This window comes from Coregonus clupeaformis, chromosome 24 (genome assembly GCF_020615455.1).
Source record: "Coregonus clupeaformis isolate EN_2021a chromosome 24, ASM2061545v1, whole genome shotgun sequence".
In the NCBI taxonomy this organism is placed as follows: Eukaryota; Metazoa; Chordata; class Actinopteri; order Salmoniformes; family Salmonidae; genus Coregonus; species Coregonus clupeaformis.
The window spans coordinates 52,047,346-52,064,553 of NC_059215.1; the positions used below are offsets into that span (position 1 = coordinate 52,047,346).

The 17,208-nt window shown below is 38.9% G+C and overlaps 3 long non-coding RNA genes across 3 annotated transcripts; all 3 read left to right on the forward strand.

Moving 5' to 3' along the window:
- The first annotated feature begins 377 nt into the window (after positions 1-377).
- On the forward strand, positions 378-1,435 carry LOC121537370. The gene is made up of 3 exons (XR_005995050.2): positions 378-464; positions 655-743; positions 1,266-1,435. It is a non-coding gene; the product is annotated as an uncharacterized LOC121537370 (long non-coding RNA).
- A 5,348-nt stretch (positions 1,436-6,783) lies between these two features.
- LOC121537372 lies at positions 6,784-8,074 on the forward strand. The gene is made up of 3 exons (XR_005995052.1): positions 6,784-6,874; positions 7,065-7,153; positions 7,677-8,074. It is a non-coding gene; the product is annotated as an uncharacterized LOC121537372 (long non-coding RNA).
- Positions 8,075-13,189: 5,115 nt separating this feature from the next.
- Positions 13,190-14,479, forward strand: LOC121537373. The gene is made up of 3 exons (XR_005995053.1): positions 13,190-13,280; positions 13,471-13,559; positions 14,082-14,479. It is a non-coding gene; the product is annotated as an uncharacterized LOC121537373 (long non-coding RNA).
- The last annotated feature ends 2,729 nt before the right edge of the window (positions 14,480-17,208 follow it).

The following is a 17,208-nucleotide window of genomic DNA, read 5'->3' on the forward strand; positions in this document are numbered from 1 at the left end:
AATAATCGATATTATGGACCGTGAACAAAATATTTTGTTAAGTTTCACATTCTTTACATAGTAGATGTTTGCTTTATGTGTATAGGGTTGTGTCTAATGTTTTGTGTAATTTGTAGAAAAACGTTGAGCATTTGCAATGACAAATGACAAACTATTGTATAGAGGATATCATGATTGTTTTGAGTGCATGTGCAAAACCAATTGAAAAAAAAACTAAAACAAGCGTACACATTCTTTTTTCAGGGGGTGAAAGACCTTCAAGGGTGTTCATGACAGAGATTATTGACATGGCTGTGATGTAAACTGGTTTGTGTTTTGACTGTGAGAGCTGTGGCAGGACGGGGCAGGTATCTGCAGAGAGAGTATAAGACAGAGATGACAGAGAGACACTCCACTACTCTACTACTGAGGTCCAGAAGACACCAGCAGACAACCAGCATCAACCAGAATCTTCCAACTCAGAGGTAAGTTTGCTTTCACTGAGCCACTTCTTTTCTCAAATGTGAAAGCTGTATACAGCTGGACACTACTCGGTCCATCCCTGTCACGGCAGACTGTGCATTTTTGTTAACCTGGTGTGCTCTCTGTGCTCTGGCAGAGAAAGAGGACCCTGTGTGTGTTTTGACCTGTTGTGCTATCTGTGCTTTAATAAAGGATGAAGATCCAGATTGTGATACTGCTGTTCGCTCTTGTGAGTGTCCTGTTAGCAGCAAGTACACTCAATGAAGCTATCCCCATGGAAGGTACGTCTAGTGTGTGTGTGTGCGTGTGCGTGTGTGTGTGAAAAAAGTACCAAATCCGGGTTCAAATACTATTTATTTTTATTTCTATTAATTTCAAATACATTTCGAAGCAAGTATTTGGAAAAATGTTCTTTAAAAATACAAGTAGGGTGAATATTGGAATTTAGTTGGAAATACAATTGGAAAGTTTTGGCATGTATTTTAAAATATTATATTGTATTGTACTGTCATAGCACCTAATCATGCCCTAAGTCAAATTGGCACTCCTTACCTCTCAACTACAATATCTAATGTTGAGTGTTCTGATGTAAAATGCTGCTGTGCATTATTCCGTTTTTACACATTGCAGCTGGATGAGATCAAAGACTTTACCAGTAATGTCATGTGATTAGACTTGGTGAAAAGTGAAAACAACTTTTTGTAAAGTGAACAATAATTATACTACTTTACGTGTGTAAGTGTTTGAGTGGTCTGGTTTTTATTTGAAATGATTTGCTAAAATGGAAAATCTCTCTTCCTCAGTGGCTGAAGATGAAGCAGCTATTTCTGCGCTTTCTAAATTTTTTCGCAGAATGGGGTGAGAAGCGACCAGCATGGGGCCGTCGGAGATCCTCTCCAGTCTCCTTATGGAATTAACCATCAGCTAACTGTGACATCATCAATAAGACTACTATATCAGTCAATCAATCAAACAATCACTGATTAACAAAAAATTAAACAAAATTATATTACAAAAGCCTGTCCTTCAAATACTGAGTAGCACTAGTTTAGTGTTTCTGAAAGAAGTGTACATTTTATGCCTAAACATACTTTGTCTTGAAACATGATTGATTGGTTACTGGATAAATGAAGTGAATAAATGGTGTAATTCTATATGGGTGACGTGTAGTATTTTGATTGCCCAATAAACTACTTTCAGGCCTCATACATGTTTAGCACTGTTTTAAATTCATCATACATGTTTAGTGCAGTTGTTTCTTGTTTTGTGTTGCAATTATATTCATTTCTCTATTGCTCTACCACTTTTATCAAAAAACTGTATATAGACCCACTAAACTGAAGTGTGTTTGACAAAACTACACCGTCCTAACTTAATACCTGTCACAAAACTAAATAGCTCTATCAAAACAGTATAATTTGTCATGGGATAGGAAGGTTTTCTTACCATTCATTAGAACTCAACAAATACTATAATTAAGCAATAAGGTATGTGTGGGTGTGGTATATGGCCAATATACCACGGTTAAGGCATTCCCCTAGACCACGCCCACCTTTGTGGAAAACGATCCTTCTTCCCCATTGACCCCCATTGATAAAGAGCTAATTTCCTTGTTGATTTTTTTGTCATGCAGAAATAAAAAAACATGCAGAAAAGTTTCTTTATTTTACAATGTACGTCAAACCAGGTCAAACATCCCAATCAACATTTTGCAATGCTCCCACAAAAGGAAATAGATATTGTGAAGAGAGCGCTGTGGCTTCAGGATAAGTCTAATTAACATAATACAAAAATCCCCATAAAAATCTGTCTGTTTAAGCTAGAGTATCACGTTTCAGGAGAAGCCCCAGATGCAGACATTGTCGAAGTAACAAAAGTTTATTACAAAAACAGGGGGCAGGCAAACAACAGGTCAAGGGCAGGCAGAAGTCAGTAACCCAGATCAGAGACCAAAAGGTACAGAACGGCAGGCAGTCTCAGCGTCAGGGCAGGCAGAATGGTCAATACCGGGAAAACTAGAAAACAGGAACTTGAGAAAGACAGGCGCAAGGGGAAAACCGCTGGTAGTTTTGACGAAACAAAACAAACTGGCAACAGACAAACAGAGAACACAGGTATAAATACACTGGGGATAATGGGGAAGATGGGCGACACCTGGAGGGGGGTGGAGACAATCACAAAGACAGGTGAAACAGATCAGGGTGTGACATAGAGATATGTGGGTTTTTGCATTGGTTGCTTCTCAATCCACCGCATCTGCCGATATCTGCGGTGGAAGGTGGCAGAGCTAGAGCGGTGTTTGTCAGACCATGAGACATCCCGAAAATTGGTCTTCTCACAAAAATGTCTGTAGCGTCCGGTTTGGCCTACAAACTATTATCACCACTCTATTGAAAGCTGAGACTCCGTTTGGCACTAGGATGCTCACAAGCCTCACAAGGCTCACCTGAAGTTGGTACAGTCTCTTCTTCCTACTTCTGTCTACACTAATCTGACCCCTCTGTCTAAAGCTCAGACTCTCATGAACAGGATGGTTTTCTCTGTTTTGCCCTAGTTCGCCCAAAAGCCTCACAATAAAAACTAAATAATGGAAGTGTACAGTGCATTCGGAAAGTATTCAGACCCCTTGACGTTTTCCACATTTTGTTACGTTAGAGCCTTATTCTAAAATTGATTAAATTGTTTTTATCCCCTCATCAATCTACACACAATACCCCATAATGACAAAGCAATAACACGTTTTTAAAAATTCTTGCAAATGTACAAAAAATAAAAAACTGAAATACCAAATGTACATAAGTATTCAGACCCTTTACTCAGTACTTAGGGTTGTTGTCCTATTGGAAGGTGAACCTTCAGCCCAGTCTAAGGTCCTGAGCATTCTGGAGCAGGATTTCATCAAGGATCTCTCTGTACTTTGCTCCGTTAATCTTTCCTCGATCCTGACTAGTCTCCATGTCCCTGCCGCTGAAAAACATCCCCACAGCATGATGCTGCCACCACCATGCTTCACCGTAGGGATGGTGCCAGATTTCTTCCAGATGTGACGCTTGGCATTCAGGCCAAAGAGTTCAATCTTGGTTTCATCAGACCAGAGAATCTTGTTTCTCATGGTCTGAGAGTCCTTTAGGAGCCTTTTGGAAACTCCAAGTGGGCTGTCATGTGCCTTTTACTGAGGAGTGGCTTCCTTCTGGCCACTCTACCATAAAGGCCTGATTGGAAACATCTCAAGGATGATCACTCATGCTGCCAAACATGCCCTCGTAAAACGGACTATCCTACCGATCCTTGACTTCGGCGATGTCATTAACAAAATAGCCTCCAACACTCTACTCAGCAAATTGGATGTAGTCTATCACAGTGCCATCCGTTTTGTCACCAAAGCCGTCAGCTGTATGTTGTCCATGTCGTCGTTCAGCCAAGATATTACAGTTTTTAATGTTCCATTGGTAGGATAACCGTAATAATAGGTCATCTAATTTATTTTCAAATGATTGAACATTGGCTAATAGGATTGATGGAAGAGGCAGTTTACTCGCTCGCCGTCGGATCCTTACAAGGCACCCCGTCCACGATATCTCAGTCTCTTTCTCCTGCGAATGACGGGGATTTGGGCCTTGTCGGGTGTCTGTAGGATATCCTTCACGTCTGACTCGTTGAACAAAAAATCTTCGTCCTATACGAGGTGAGTAATCGCTGTCCTGATATCCAGAAGCTCTTTTTGGTTATAAGAGACGATGGCAGAAACATTATGTACAGAATAAATTACAAATAACGCGAAAAAAACTCACATAATAGTAGAATTGGTTAGAGGGCTGTAAAACGGCAGCCATCTTCTCCGGTGCCATCTCTGTCCATTGTCCGCCATCTTTGCCATTTGAGATGGCGGAATACAAATATTCCAAAACATGCATCCTGTGTGCAACAAGGCACTTAAGTAATGCTGCAAGAAATGAACTTTTTATCCTGAATACAAAGCGTTATGTTTGGGGCAAATCCAACACAACACATCACTGAGTACCACTGTTCATATTTTCAAGCATGGTGGGGGCTGCATCCTCATATATGAACAAGAGTAAATGGTACGAGATGGTAATCAAACGTTTTATTGTGTTCTTTTTGTCTGAATTAGGATCAAGCACCAAAACAGGACACTGTTTTCTACTTTGTTACTGGAATTGTAAAAGTGTTCCATGCTGTATATCGACTGTTCAAATGTTTTGCTACTGTCTGTATATCCATAGGTTTTAATCTACATCACATTGAATATTTTCCCTATTAAATACATTTCCCAATGTAATGATGTACTGTATAAACTATGAAAAAACCAAACACTCCACTAGTTACTATAATTTGATATATATTTAGGGAGGTTAACAATCACATGCAAAGAGTTGAGATGTTGGTGGTAGAGATATAGAGCTATAGAGTTTGAAAAAGGTTACGTTTTTGCTGTGAGCCATTGGGGTAACCGAGGTAACCACGTGTTGTTTTCCACCAAGGTGGGTGGGGACACGACATTCTATCTAATACCAATTGGGAGTATTGTTGCTTGAAAGAACGTTTAAAGATTAACTATGCAGAAATCGCTTCACCATTTCCTGGTTGATAAAATATTTTGCCTAATTTCAGTTTGTGACAAAACAAGCAGTCATTGTGTAGAAAATCATTGTACCATCTAAACCGCTGGGAAACATTTTGTATAACACAAAATATTGTATTTTACCTGCTTGAAGCTGGTGTACAAAACTAAAAGTAAAAAGGGCAACAAAAAAAACTGGGAAGGGAAGCATAGAAATAGCGCACATAGAACAGATCTACCGCTTATGAGACTTGCTTTCAATTAGAATGAAAGATCTATAACTCAATTTCTATGTGAATTTGGTCATGTCGCCCAAGAAGTTATATATAGTTTTAAAAGTACTTTTCAAACCGTTGGATTAAAATTAATATTATTCAAACATTTTGGGATCAAATGTTGATAAATAGCCTGAAAAATAATACTATGGTGATTGGTGAAGGGTTTCCTTTTAAATAACTATCGAAACAGTATCATTTTTTATCTGATTAGAAAATGTATTTTTCATTAACTAAAACCCTCAAAATTGTTATTGGCAATAGCTTATCATACAACACACTGTAGGCCTCACATGACGGTGATGTTAGCCCTAGAGTGTATTCTCTACCAGGACGTCTCCAGGCCCTTACCGACGTCCGCATATTGACTATCCCTTAAAGAAAGTGTTACCTAAGTACAGATGTTATTGGTTTATCTTGGCCGAGAACACGCTGTAGGCCTGAGATGACATTTATGATTGGTGCTTCAACTTAAAATACATACATGTATCTCAACAGTGGAATTTGTTATCTAATGACAAAGTAGTCTCACCATTCATTACATTATGGCAACAAATATATTATAGTTTGTTACTATTGCTTGAACACTTTTCTGGAATCAGGGTTCACTTTTGCAAAACAGTTGATGCAGCCCACTAAACTGATGTGTGTTTGCCAAAAACAACACATTTATTTTGCAAAATGCACTAACACCATCAGAACTTACAAAACCTGTCTCAAATGTATATTACTACCAGAACAGTACCATTTGTCATCTAATGAGAATATTTATTTTGCTATATTAACTAACACCCCCTGAAAACTTAGATACAGTGCCTTCAGGAAGCATTCACACCCCCTTTACTTTTTCCACATTTTATTGTTACAGCCTGAAATGTAAATAAATTCAATTGAGATTTTGTGTCACTGATCTACACAAAATACCCCATAAAGTCCAAGTGGATTCTTGCTTATAGAACATTTTAGAAATTAATAAATAAGGTCATCTTACCATTAGTCACATCATTGCTCAAGAAACACTAACTAAAAACATCCTCGTCGATCACATGCAAAGAGTTGACATGTTGGTGGTAGAGATATAGCGTTATGAGAATAATCGATATTATGGACCGTGAACAAAATATTTTATTAAGTTTCACATTCTTTACATAGTAGATGTTTGCTTTATGTGTATAGGGTTGTGTCTAATGTTTTGTGTAATTTGTAGAAAACCGTTGAGCATTTGCAATGACAAATGACAAACTATTGTATAGAGGATATCATGATTGTTTTGAGTGCATGTGCAAAACCAATTGAAAAAAAAACTAAAACAAGCGTACACATTCTTTTTTCAGGGGGTGAAATACCCTCAAGGGTGTTCATGACAGAGATTATTGACATGGCTGTGATGTAAACTGGTTTGTGTTTTGACTGTGAGAGGTGTGGCAGGACGGGGCAGGTATCTGCAGAGAGAGTATAAGACAGAGATGACAGAGAGACACTCCACTACTCTACTACTGAGGTCCAGAAGACATCAGCAGACAACCAGCATCAACCAGAATCTTCCAACTCAGAGGTAAGTTTGCTTTCACTGAGCCACTTCTTTTCTCAAATGTGAAAGCTGTATACAGCTGGACACTACTCGGTCCATCCCTGTCACGGCAGACTGTGCATTTTTGTTAACCTGGTGTGCTCTCTGTGCTCTGGCAGAGAAAGAGGACCCTGTGTGTGTTTTGACCTGTTGTGCTATCTGTGCTTTAATAAAGGATGAAGATCCAGATTGTGATACTGCTGTTCGCTCTTGTGAGTGTCCTGTTAGCAGCAAGTACACTCAATGAAGCTGTCCCCATGGAAGGTACGTCTAGTGTGTGTGTGTGCGTGTGCGTGTGTGTGTGAAAAAAGTACCAAATCCGGGTTCAAATACTATTTATTTTTATTTCTATTAATTTCAAATACATTTCGAAGCAAGTATTTGGAAAAATGTTCTTTAAAAATACAAGTAGGGTGAATATTGGAATTTAGTTGGAAATACAATTGGAAAGTTTTGGCATGTATTTTAAAATATTATATTGTATTGTACTGTCATAGCACCTAATCATGCCCTAAGTCAAATTGGCACTCCTTACCTCTCAACTACAATATCTAATGTTGAGTGTTCTGATGCAAAATGCTGCTGTGCATTATTCCGTTTTTTACACATTGCAGCTGGATGAGATCAAAGACTTTACCAGTAATGTCATGTGATTAGACTTGGTGAAAAGTGAAAACTACTTTTTGTAAAGTGAACAATAATTATACTACTTTACGTGTGTAAGTGTTTGAGTGGTCTGGTTTTTATTTGAAATGATTTGCTAAAATGGAAAATCTCTCTTCCTCAGTGGCTGAAGATGAAGCAGCTATATTGCTTTCTAAATTGTTTCGCAGAACGGGGTGAGAAGCGACCAGCATGGGGCCGTCGGAGATCCTCTCCAGTCTCCTTATGGAATTAACCATCAGCTTACTGTGACATCATCAATAAGACTACTATATCAGTCAATCAATCAAACAATCACTGATTAACAAAAAATTAAACAAAATTATTACAAAAGCCTGTCCTTCAAATACTGAGTAGCACTAGTTTAGTGTTTCTGAAAGAAGTGTACATTTTATGCATAAACATACTTTGTCTTGAAACATGATTGATTGGTTACTGGATAAATGAAGTGAATAAATGGTGTAATTCTATATGGGTGACGTGTAGTATTTTGATTGCCCAATAAACTACTTTCAAGCCTCATACATGTTTAGCACTGTTTTAAATTCATCATACATGTTTAGTGCAGTTGTTTCTTGTTTTGTGTTGCAATAATATTCATTTCTCTATTGCTCTACCACTTTTGTCAAAAAACTGTATGTAGACCCACTAAACTGAAGTGTGTTTGACAAAACTACACCGTCCTAACTTAATACCTGTCACAAAACTAAATAGCTCTATCAAAACAGTATCATTTGTCATGGGATAGGAAGGTTTTCTTACCATTCATTAGAACTCAACAAATACTATAATTAAGCAATAAGGTATGTGTGGGTATGGTATATGGCCAATATACCACGGTTAAGGCATTCCCCTAGACCACGCCCACCTTTGTGGAAAACGATCCATCTTCCCCATTGACCCCCATTGATAAAGAGCTAATTTCCTTGTAGATTTTTTTGTCATGCAGAAATAAAAAACCATGCAGAAAAGTTTCTTTGTTTTACAATGTACGTCAAACCAGGTCAAACATCCCAATCAACATTTTGCAATGCTCCCACAAAAGGAAATAGATATTGTGAAGAGAGCGCTGTGGCTTCAGGATAAGTCTAATTAACATAATACAAAAATCCCCATAAAAATCTGTCTGTTTAAGCTAGAGTATCACGTTTCAGGAGAAGCCCCAGATGCAGACATTGTCGAAGTAACAAAAGTGTATTACAAAAACAGGGGGCAGGCAAACAACAGGTCAAGGGCAGGCAGAAGTCAGTAACCCAGATCAGAGTCCAAAAGGTACAGAACGGCAGGCAGTCTCAGCGTCAGGGCAGGCAGAATGGTCAATACCGGGAAAACTAGAAAACAGGAACTTGAGAAAGACAGGCGCAAGGGGAAAACCGCTGGTAGTTTTGACGAAACAAAACAAACTGGCAACAGACAAACAGAGAACACAGGTATAAATACACTGGGGATACTGGGGAAGATGGGCGACACCTGGAGGGGGTGGAGACAATCACAAAGACAGGTGAAACAGATCAGGGTGTGACATAGAGATATGTGGGTTTTTGCATTGGTTGCTTCTCAATCCACCACATCTGCCGATATCTGCGGTGGAAGGTGGCAGAGCTAGAGCGGTGTTTGTCAGACCATGAGACATCCCGAAAATTGGTCTTCTCACAAAAATGTCTGTAGCGTCCGGTTTGGCCTACAAACTATTATCACCACTCTATTGAAAGCTGAGACTCCGTTTGGCACTAGGATGCTCACAAGCCTCATAAGGCTCACCTGAAGTTGGTACAGTCTCTTCTTCCTACTTCTGTCTACACTAATCTGACCCCTCTGTCTAAAGCTCAGACTCTCATGAACAGGATGGTTTTCTCTGTTTTGCCCTAGTTCGCCCAAAAGCCTCACAATAAAAACTAAATAATGGAAGTGTACAGTGCATTCGGAAAGTATTCAGACCTCTTGACGTTTTCCACATTTTGTTACGTTAGAGCCTTATTCTAAAATTGATTAAATTGTTTTTATCCCCTCATCAATCTACACACAATACCCCATAATGACAAAGCAATAACACGTTTTTAGAAATTCTTGCAAATGTACAAAAAATAAAAAACTGAAATACCAAATGTACATAAGTATTCAGACCCTTTACTCAGTACTTAGGGTTGTTGTCCTACTGGAAGGTGAACCTTCAGCCCAGTCTAAGGTCCTGAGCGTTCTGGAGCAGGATTTCATCAAGGATCTCTCTGTACTTTGCTCCGTTAATCTTTCCCTCGATCCTGACTAGTCTCCATGTCCCTGCCGCTGAAAAACATCCCCACAGCATGATGCTGCCACCACCATGCTTCACCGTAGGGATGGTGCCAGATTTCTTCCAGATGTGACGCTTGGCATTCAGGCCAAAGAGTTCAATCTTGGTTTCATCAGACCAGAGAATCTTGTTTCTCATGGTCTGAGAGTCCTTTAGGAGCCTTTTGGGAACTCCAAGTGGGCTGTCATGTGCCTTTTACTGAGGAGTGGCTTCCTTCTGGCCACTCTACCATAAAGGCCTGATTGGAAACATCTCAAGGATGATCACTCATGCTGCCAAACATGCCCTCGTAAAACTGACTATCCTACCGATCCTTGACTTCGGCGATGTCATTAACAAAATAGCCTCCAACACTCTACTCAGCAAATTGGATGTAGTCTATCACAGTGCCATCCGTTTAGTCACCAAAGCCGTCAGCTGTATGTTGTCCATGTCGTCGTTCAGCCAAGATATTACAGTTTTTAATGTTCCATTGGTAGGATAACCGTAATCTTAGGTCATCTAATTTATTTTCAAATGATTGAACATTGGCTAATAGGATTGATGGAAGAGGCAGTTTACTCGCTCGCCGTCGGATCCTTACAAGGCACCCCGTCCACGATATCTCAGTCTCTTTCTCCTGCGAATGACGGGGATTTGGGCCTTGTCGGGTGTCTGTAGGATATCCTTCACGTCTGACTCGTTGAAGAAAAAATATTGGTCCAATACGAGGTGAGTAATCGCTGTCCTGATATCCAGAAGCTCTTTTTGGTTATAAGAGACGATGGCAGAAACATTATGTACAGAATAAATTACAAATAACGCGAAAAAAACTCACATAATTGTAGAATTGGTTAGAGGGCTGTAAAACGGCAGCCATCTTCTCCGGCGCCATCTCTGTCCATTGTCCGCCATCTCCGTCCATTTGAGATGGCGGAATACAAATATTCCAAAACATGCATCCTGTGTGCAACAAGGCAGTTAAGTAATGCTGCAAGAAATGAACTTTTTATCCTGAATACAAAGCGTTATGTTTGGGGCAAATCCAACACAACACATCACTGAGTACCACTGTTCATATTTTAAAGCATGGTGGGGGCTGCATCCTCATATATGAACAAGAGTAAATGGTACGAGATGGTAATCAAACGTTTTATAGTGTTCTTTTTGTCTGAATTAGGATCAAGCACCAAAACAGGACACTGTTTTCTACTTTGTTACTGGAATTGTAAAAGTGTTCCATGCTGTATTACGACTGTTCAAATGTTTTGCTACTGTCTGTATATCCATAGGTTTTAATCTACATCACATTGAATATTTTCCCTATTAAATACATTTCCCAATGTAATGATGTACTGTATAAACTATGAAAAAACCAAACACTCCACTAGTTACTATTATTTGATATATATTTAGGGAGGTTAACAATCACATGCAAAGAGTTGAGATGTTGGTGGTAGAGATATAGAGTTATAGAGTTTGAAAAAGGTTACGTTTTTGCTGTGAGCCATTGGGGTAACCGAGGTAACCACGTGTTGTTTTCCACCAAGGTGGGTGGGGACACGACATTCTATCTAATACCAATTGGGAGTATTGTTGCTTGAAAGAACGTTTAAAGATTAACTATGCAGAAATCGCTTCACCATTTCCTGGTTGATAAAATATTTTGCCTAATTTCAGTTTGTGACAAAACAAGCAGTCATTGTGTAGAAAATCACTGTACCATCTAAACCGCTGGGAAACATTTTGTATAACACAAAATATTGTATTTTACCTGCTTGAAGCTGGTGTACAAAACTAAAAGTAAAAAGGGCAACAAAAAAAACTGGGAAGGGAAGCATAGAAATAGCGCACATAGAACAGATCTACCGCTTATGAGACTTGCTTTCAATTAGAATGAAAGATCTATAACTCAATTTCTATGTGAATTTGGTCATGTCGCCCAAGAAGTTATATATAGTTTTAAAAGTACTTTTCAAACCGTTGGATTAAAATTAATATTATTCAAACATTTTGGGATCAAATGTTGATAAATAGCCTGAAAAATAATACTATGGTGATTGGTGAAGGGTTTCCTTTTAAATAACTATCGAAACAGTATCATTTTTTATCTGATTAGAAAATGTATTTTTCATTAACTAAAACCCTCAAAATTGTTATTGGCAATAGCTTATCATACAACACACTGTAGGCCTCACATGACGGTGATGTTAGCCCTAGAGTGTATTCTCTACCAGGACGTCTCCAGGCCCTTACCGACGTCCGCATATTGACTATCCCTTAAAGAAAGTGTTACCTAAGTACAGATGTTATTGGTTTATCTTGGCCGAGAACACGCTGTAGGCCTGAGATGACATTTATGATTGGTGCTTCAACTTAAAATACATACATGTATCTCAACAGTGGAATTTGTTATCTAATGACAAAGTAGTCTCACCATTCATTACATTATGGCAACAAATATATTATAGTTTGTTACTATTGCTTGAACACTTTTCTGGAATCAGGGTTCACTTTTGCAAAACAGTTGATGCAGCCCACTAAACTGATGTGTGTTTGCCAAAAACAACACATTTATTTTGCAAAATGCACTAACACCATCAGAACTTACAAAACCTGTCTCAAATGTATATTACTACCAGAACAGTACCATTTGTCATCTAATGAGAAGATTTATTTTGCTATATTAACTAACACCCCCTGAAAACTTAGATACAGTGCCTTCAGGAAGCATTCACACCCCTTTACTTTTTCCACATTTTATTGTTACAGCCTGAAATGTAAATAAATTCAATTGAGATTTTGTGTCACTGATCTACACAAAATACCCCATAAAGTCCAAGTGGATTCTTGCTTATAGAACATTTTAGAAATTAATAAATAAGGTCATCTTACCATTAGTCACATCATTGCTCAAGAAACACTAACTAAAAACATCCTCGTCGATCACATGCAAAGAGTTGACATGTTGGTGGTAGAGATATAGCGTTATGAGATTAATCGATAATATGGACCGTGAACAAAATATTTTATTAAGTTTCACATTCTTTACATAGTAGATGTTTGCTTTATGTGTATAGGGTTGTGTCTAATGTTTTGTGTAATTTGTAGAAAACCGTTGAGCATTTGCAATGACAAATGACAAACTATTGTATAGAGGATATCATGATTGTTTTGAGTGCATGTGCAAAACCAATTGAAAAAAAAACTAAAACAAGCGTACACATTCTTTTTTCAGGGGGTGAAATACCCTCAAGGGTGTTCATGACAGAGATTATTGACATGGCTGTGATGTAAACTGGTTTGTGTTTTGACTGTGAGAGGTGTGGCAGGACGGGGCAGGTATCTGCAGAGAGAGTATAAGACAGAGATGACAGAGAGACACTCCACTACTCTACTACTGAGGTCCAGAAGACATCAGCAGACAACCAGCATCAACCAGAATCTTCCAACTCAGAGGTAAGTTTGCTTTCACTGAGCCACTTCTTTTCTCAAATGTGAAAGCTGTATACAGCTGGACACTACTCGGTCCATCCCTGTCACGGCAGACTGTGCATTTTTGTTAACCTGGTGTGCTCTCTGTGCTCTGGCAGAGAAAGAGGACCCTGTGTGTGTTTTGACCTGTTGTGCTATCTGTGCTTTAATAAAGGATGAAGATCCAGATTGTGATACTGCTGTTCGCTCTTGTGAGTGTCCTGTTAGCAGCAAGTACACTCAATGAAGCTGTCCCCATGGAAGGTACGTCTAGTGTGTGTGTGTGCGTGTGCGTGTGTGTGTGAAAAAAGTACCAAATCCGGGTTCAAATACTAATTATTTTTATTTCTATTAATTTCAAATACATTTCGAAGCAAGTATTTGGAAAAATGTTCTTTAAAAATACAAGTAGGGTGAATATTGTAATTTAGTTGGAAATACAATTGGAAAGTTTTGGCATGTATTTTAAAATATTATATTGTATTGTACTGTCATAGCACCTAATCATGCCCTAAGTCAAATTGGCACTCCTTACCTCTCAACTACAATATCTAATGTTGAGTGTTCTGATGCAAAATGCTGCTGTGCATTATTCCGTTTTTACACATTGCAGCTGGATGAGATCAAAGACTTTACCAGTAATGTCATGTGATTAGACTTGGTGAAAAGTGAAAACTACTTTTTGTAAAGTGAACAATAATTATACTACTTTACGTGTGTAAGTGTTTGAGTGGTCTGGTTTTTATTTGAAATGATTTGCTAAAATGGAAAATCTCTCTTCCTCAGTGGCTGAAGATGAAGCAGCTATATTGCTTTCTAAATTGTTTCGCAGAACGGGGTGAGAAGCGACCAGCATGGGGCCGTCGGAGATCCTCTCCAGTCTCCTTATGGAATTAACCATCAGCTTACTGTGACATCATCAATAAGACTACTATATCAGTCAATCAATCAAACAATCACTGATTAACAAAAAATTAAACAAAATTATTACAAAAGCCTGTCCTTCAAATACTGAGTAGCACTAGTTTAGTGTTTCTGAAAGAAGTGTACATTTTATGCATAAACATACTTTGTCTTGAAACATGATTGATTGGTTACTGGATAAATGAAGTGAATAAATGGTGTAATTCTATATGGGTGACGTGTAGTATTTTGATTGCCCAATAAACTACTTTCAAGCCTCATACATGTTTAGCACTGTTTTAAATTCATCATACATGTTTAGTGCAGTTGTTTCTTGTTTTGTGTTGCAATAATATTCATTTCTCTATTGCTCTACCACTTTTGTCAAAAAACTGTATGTAGACCCACTAAACTGAAGTGTGTTTGACAAAACTACACCGTCCTAACTTAATACCTGTCACAAAACTAAATAGCTCTATCAAAACAGTATCATTTGTCATGGGATAGGAAGGTTTTCTTACCATTCATTAGAACTCAACAAATACTATAATTAAGCAATAAGGTATGTGTGGGTATGGTATATGGCCAATATACCACGGTTAAGGCATTCCCCTAGACCACGCCCACCTTTGTGGAAAACGATCCATCTTCCCCATTGACCCCCATTGATAAAGAGCTAATTTCCTTGTAGATTTTTTTGTCATGCAGAAATAAAAAACCATGCAGAAAAGTTTCTTTGTTTTACAATGTACGTCAAACCAGGTCAAACATCCCAATCAACATTTTGCAATGCTCCCACAAAAGGAAATAGATATTGTGAAGAGAGCGCTGTGGCTTCAGGATAAGTCTAATTAACATAATACAAAAATCCCCATAAAAATCTGTCTGTTTAAGCTAGAGTATCACGTTTCAGGAGAAGCCCCAGATGCAGACATTGTCGAAGTAACAAAAGTGTATTACAAAAACAGGGGGCAGGCAAACAACAGGTCAAGGGCAGGCAGAAGTCAGTAACCCAGATCAGAGTCCAAAAGGTACAGAACGGCAGGCAGTCTCAGCGTCAGGGCAGGCAGAATGGTCAATACCGGGAAAACTAGAAAACAGGAACTTGAGAAAGACAGGCGCAAGGGGAAAACCGCTGGTAGTTTTGACGAAACAAAACAAACTGGCAACAGACAAACAGAGAACACAGGTATAAATACACTGGGGATACTGGGAAAATGGGCGACACCTGGAGGGGGGTGGAGACAATCACAAAGACAGGTGAAACAGATCAGGGTGTGACATAGAGATATGTGGGTTTTTGCATTGGTTGCTTCTCAATCCACCACATCTGCCGATATCTGCGGTGGAAGGTGGCAGAGCTAGAGCGGTGTTTGTCAGACCATGAGACATCCCGAAAATTGGTCTTCTCACAAAAATGTCTGTAGCGTCCGGTTTGGCCTACAAACTATTATCACCACTCTATTGAAAGCTGAGACTCCGTTTGGCACTAGGATGCTCACAAGCCTCACAAGGCTCACCTGAAGTTGGTACAGTCTCTTCTTCCTACTTCTGTCTACACTAATCTGACCCCTCTGTCTAAAGCTCAGACTCTCATGAACAGGATGTTTTTTTCTGTTTTGCCCTAGTTCGCCTAAAAGCCTCACAATAAAAACTAAATAATGGAAGTGTACAGTGCATTCGGAAAGTATTCAGACCCCTTGACGTTTTCCACATTGTTACGTTAGAGCCTTATTCTAAAATTGATTAAATTGTTTTTATCCCCTCATCAATCTACACACAATACCCCATAATGACAAAGCAATAACACGTTTTTAGAAATTCTTGCAAATGTACAAAAAATAAAAAACTGAAATACCAAATTTACATAAGTATTCAGACCCTTTACTCAGTACTTAGGGTTGTTGTCCTATTGGAAGTTGAACCTTCAGCCCAGTCTAAGGTCCTGAGCGTTCTGGAGCAGGATTTCATCAAGGATCTCTCTGTACTTTGCTCCGTTCATCTTTCCCTCGATCCTGACTAGTCTCCATGTCCCTGCCGCTGAAAAACATCCCCACAGCATGATGCTGCCACCACCATGCTTCACCGTAGGGATGGTGCCAGATTTCTTCCAGATGTGACACTTGGCATTCAGGCTAAAGAGTTCAATCTTGGTTTCATCAGACCAGAGAATCTTGTTTCTCATGGTCTGAGAGTCCTTTAGGAGCCTTTTGGAAACTCCAAGTGGGCTGTCATGTGCCTTTTACTGAGGAGTGGCTTCCTTCTGGCCACTCTACCATAAAGGCCTGATTGGAAACATCTCAAGGATGATCACTCATGCTGCCAAACATGCCCTCGTAAAACTGACTATCCTACCGATCCTTGACTCCGTGCCTTTGGGGGGTACTGTCACGCCCTGGCTCTGGGGACGCTTGTATGTTGAGCCAGGGTGTGAGTGTTCTTTGTGTTTTGTGTTTCTAGGGTGTTCTAGTTATTGTGTTTCTATGTTGGCCAGAGTGGTTCTCAATCAGAGGCAACGAGTGTCAGCTGTTGCTGGTTGTCTCTGATTGGGAACCATATTTAAACAGTCTGTTTTTCCACAGTATTTGTGGGATCTTGTTCCAGTGTGGTTTGTGTTAGACCGAGGATGTCACGTTATCGTTTGTTGTTTTGTTTGTGTAATCATAAAATAAAAAGTATGTTCGCCTTCAACGCTGCGCATTGGTCCTCTGTTTCCGACGATCGTGACAATAGCACACATAGAACAGATCTACCGCTTCTGAAACTTGTTTTCAATTAAAATAAAATACCTATAACTCACATTTCAATGTGAATTTGGTTATGTCGCCCAAAAAGTTATTTATTCTAGTTTTAAAAGTACTTTTCAAACCATTAGATTAAAATTCATATTTATCAAACATTTTGGGTCAAATGTTTATAATAGACTGAAAAATAATACTATGGTGATTGGTGAAGGGTTTCCTTGTCCGTTACCCATTATTACATATGTCCTTTTAAATAACTATAAAAA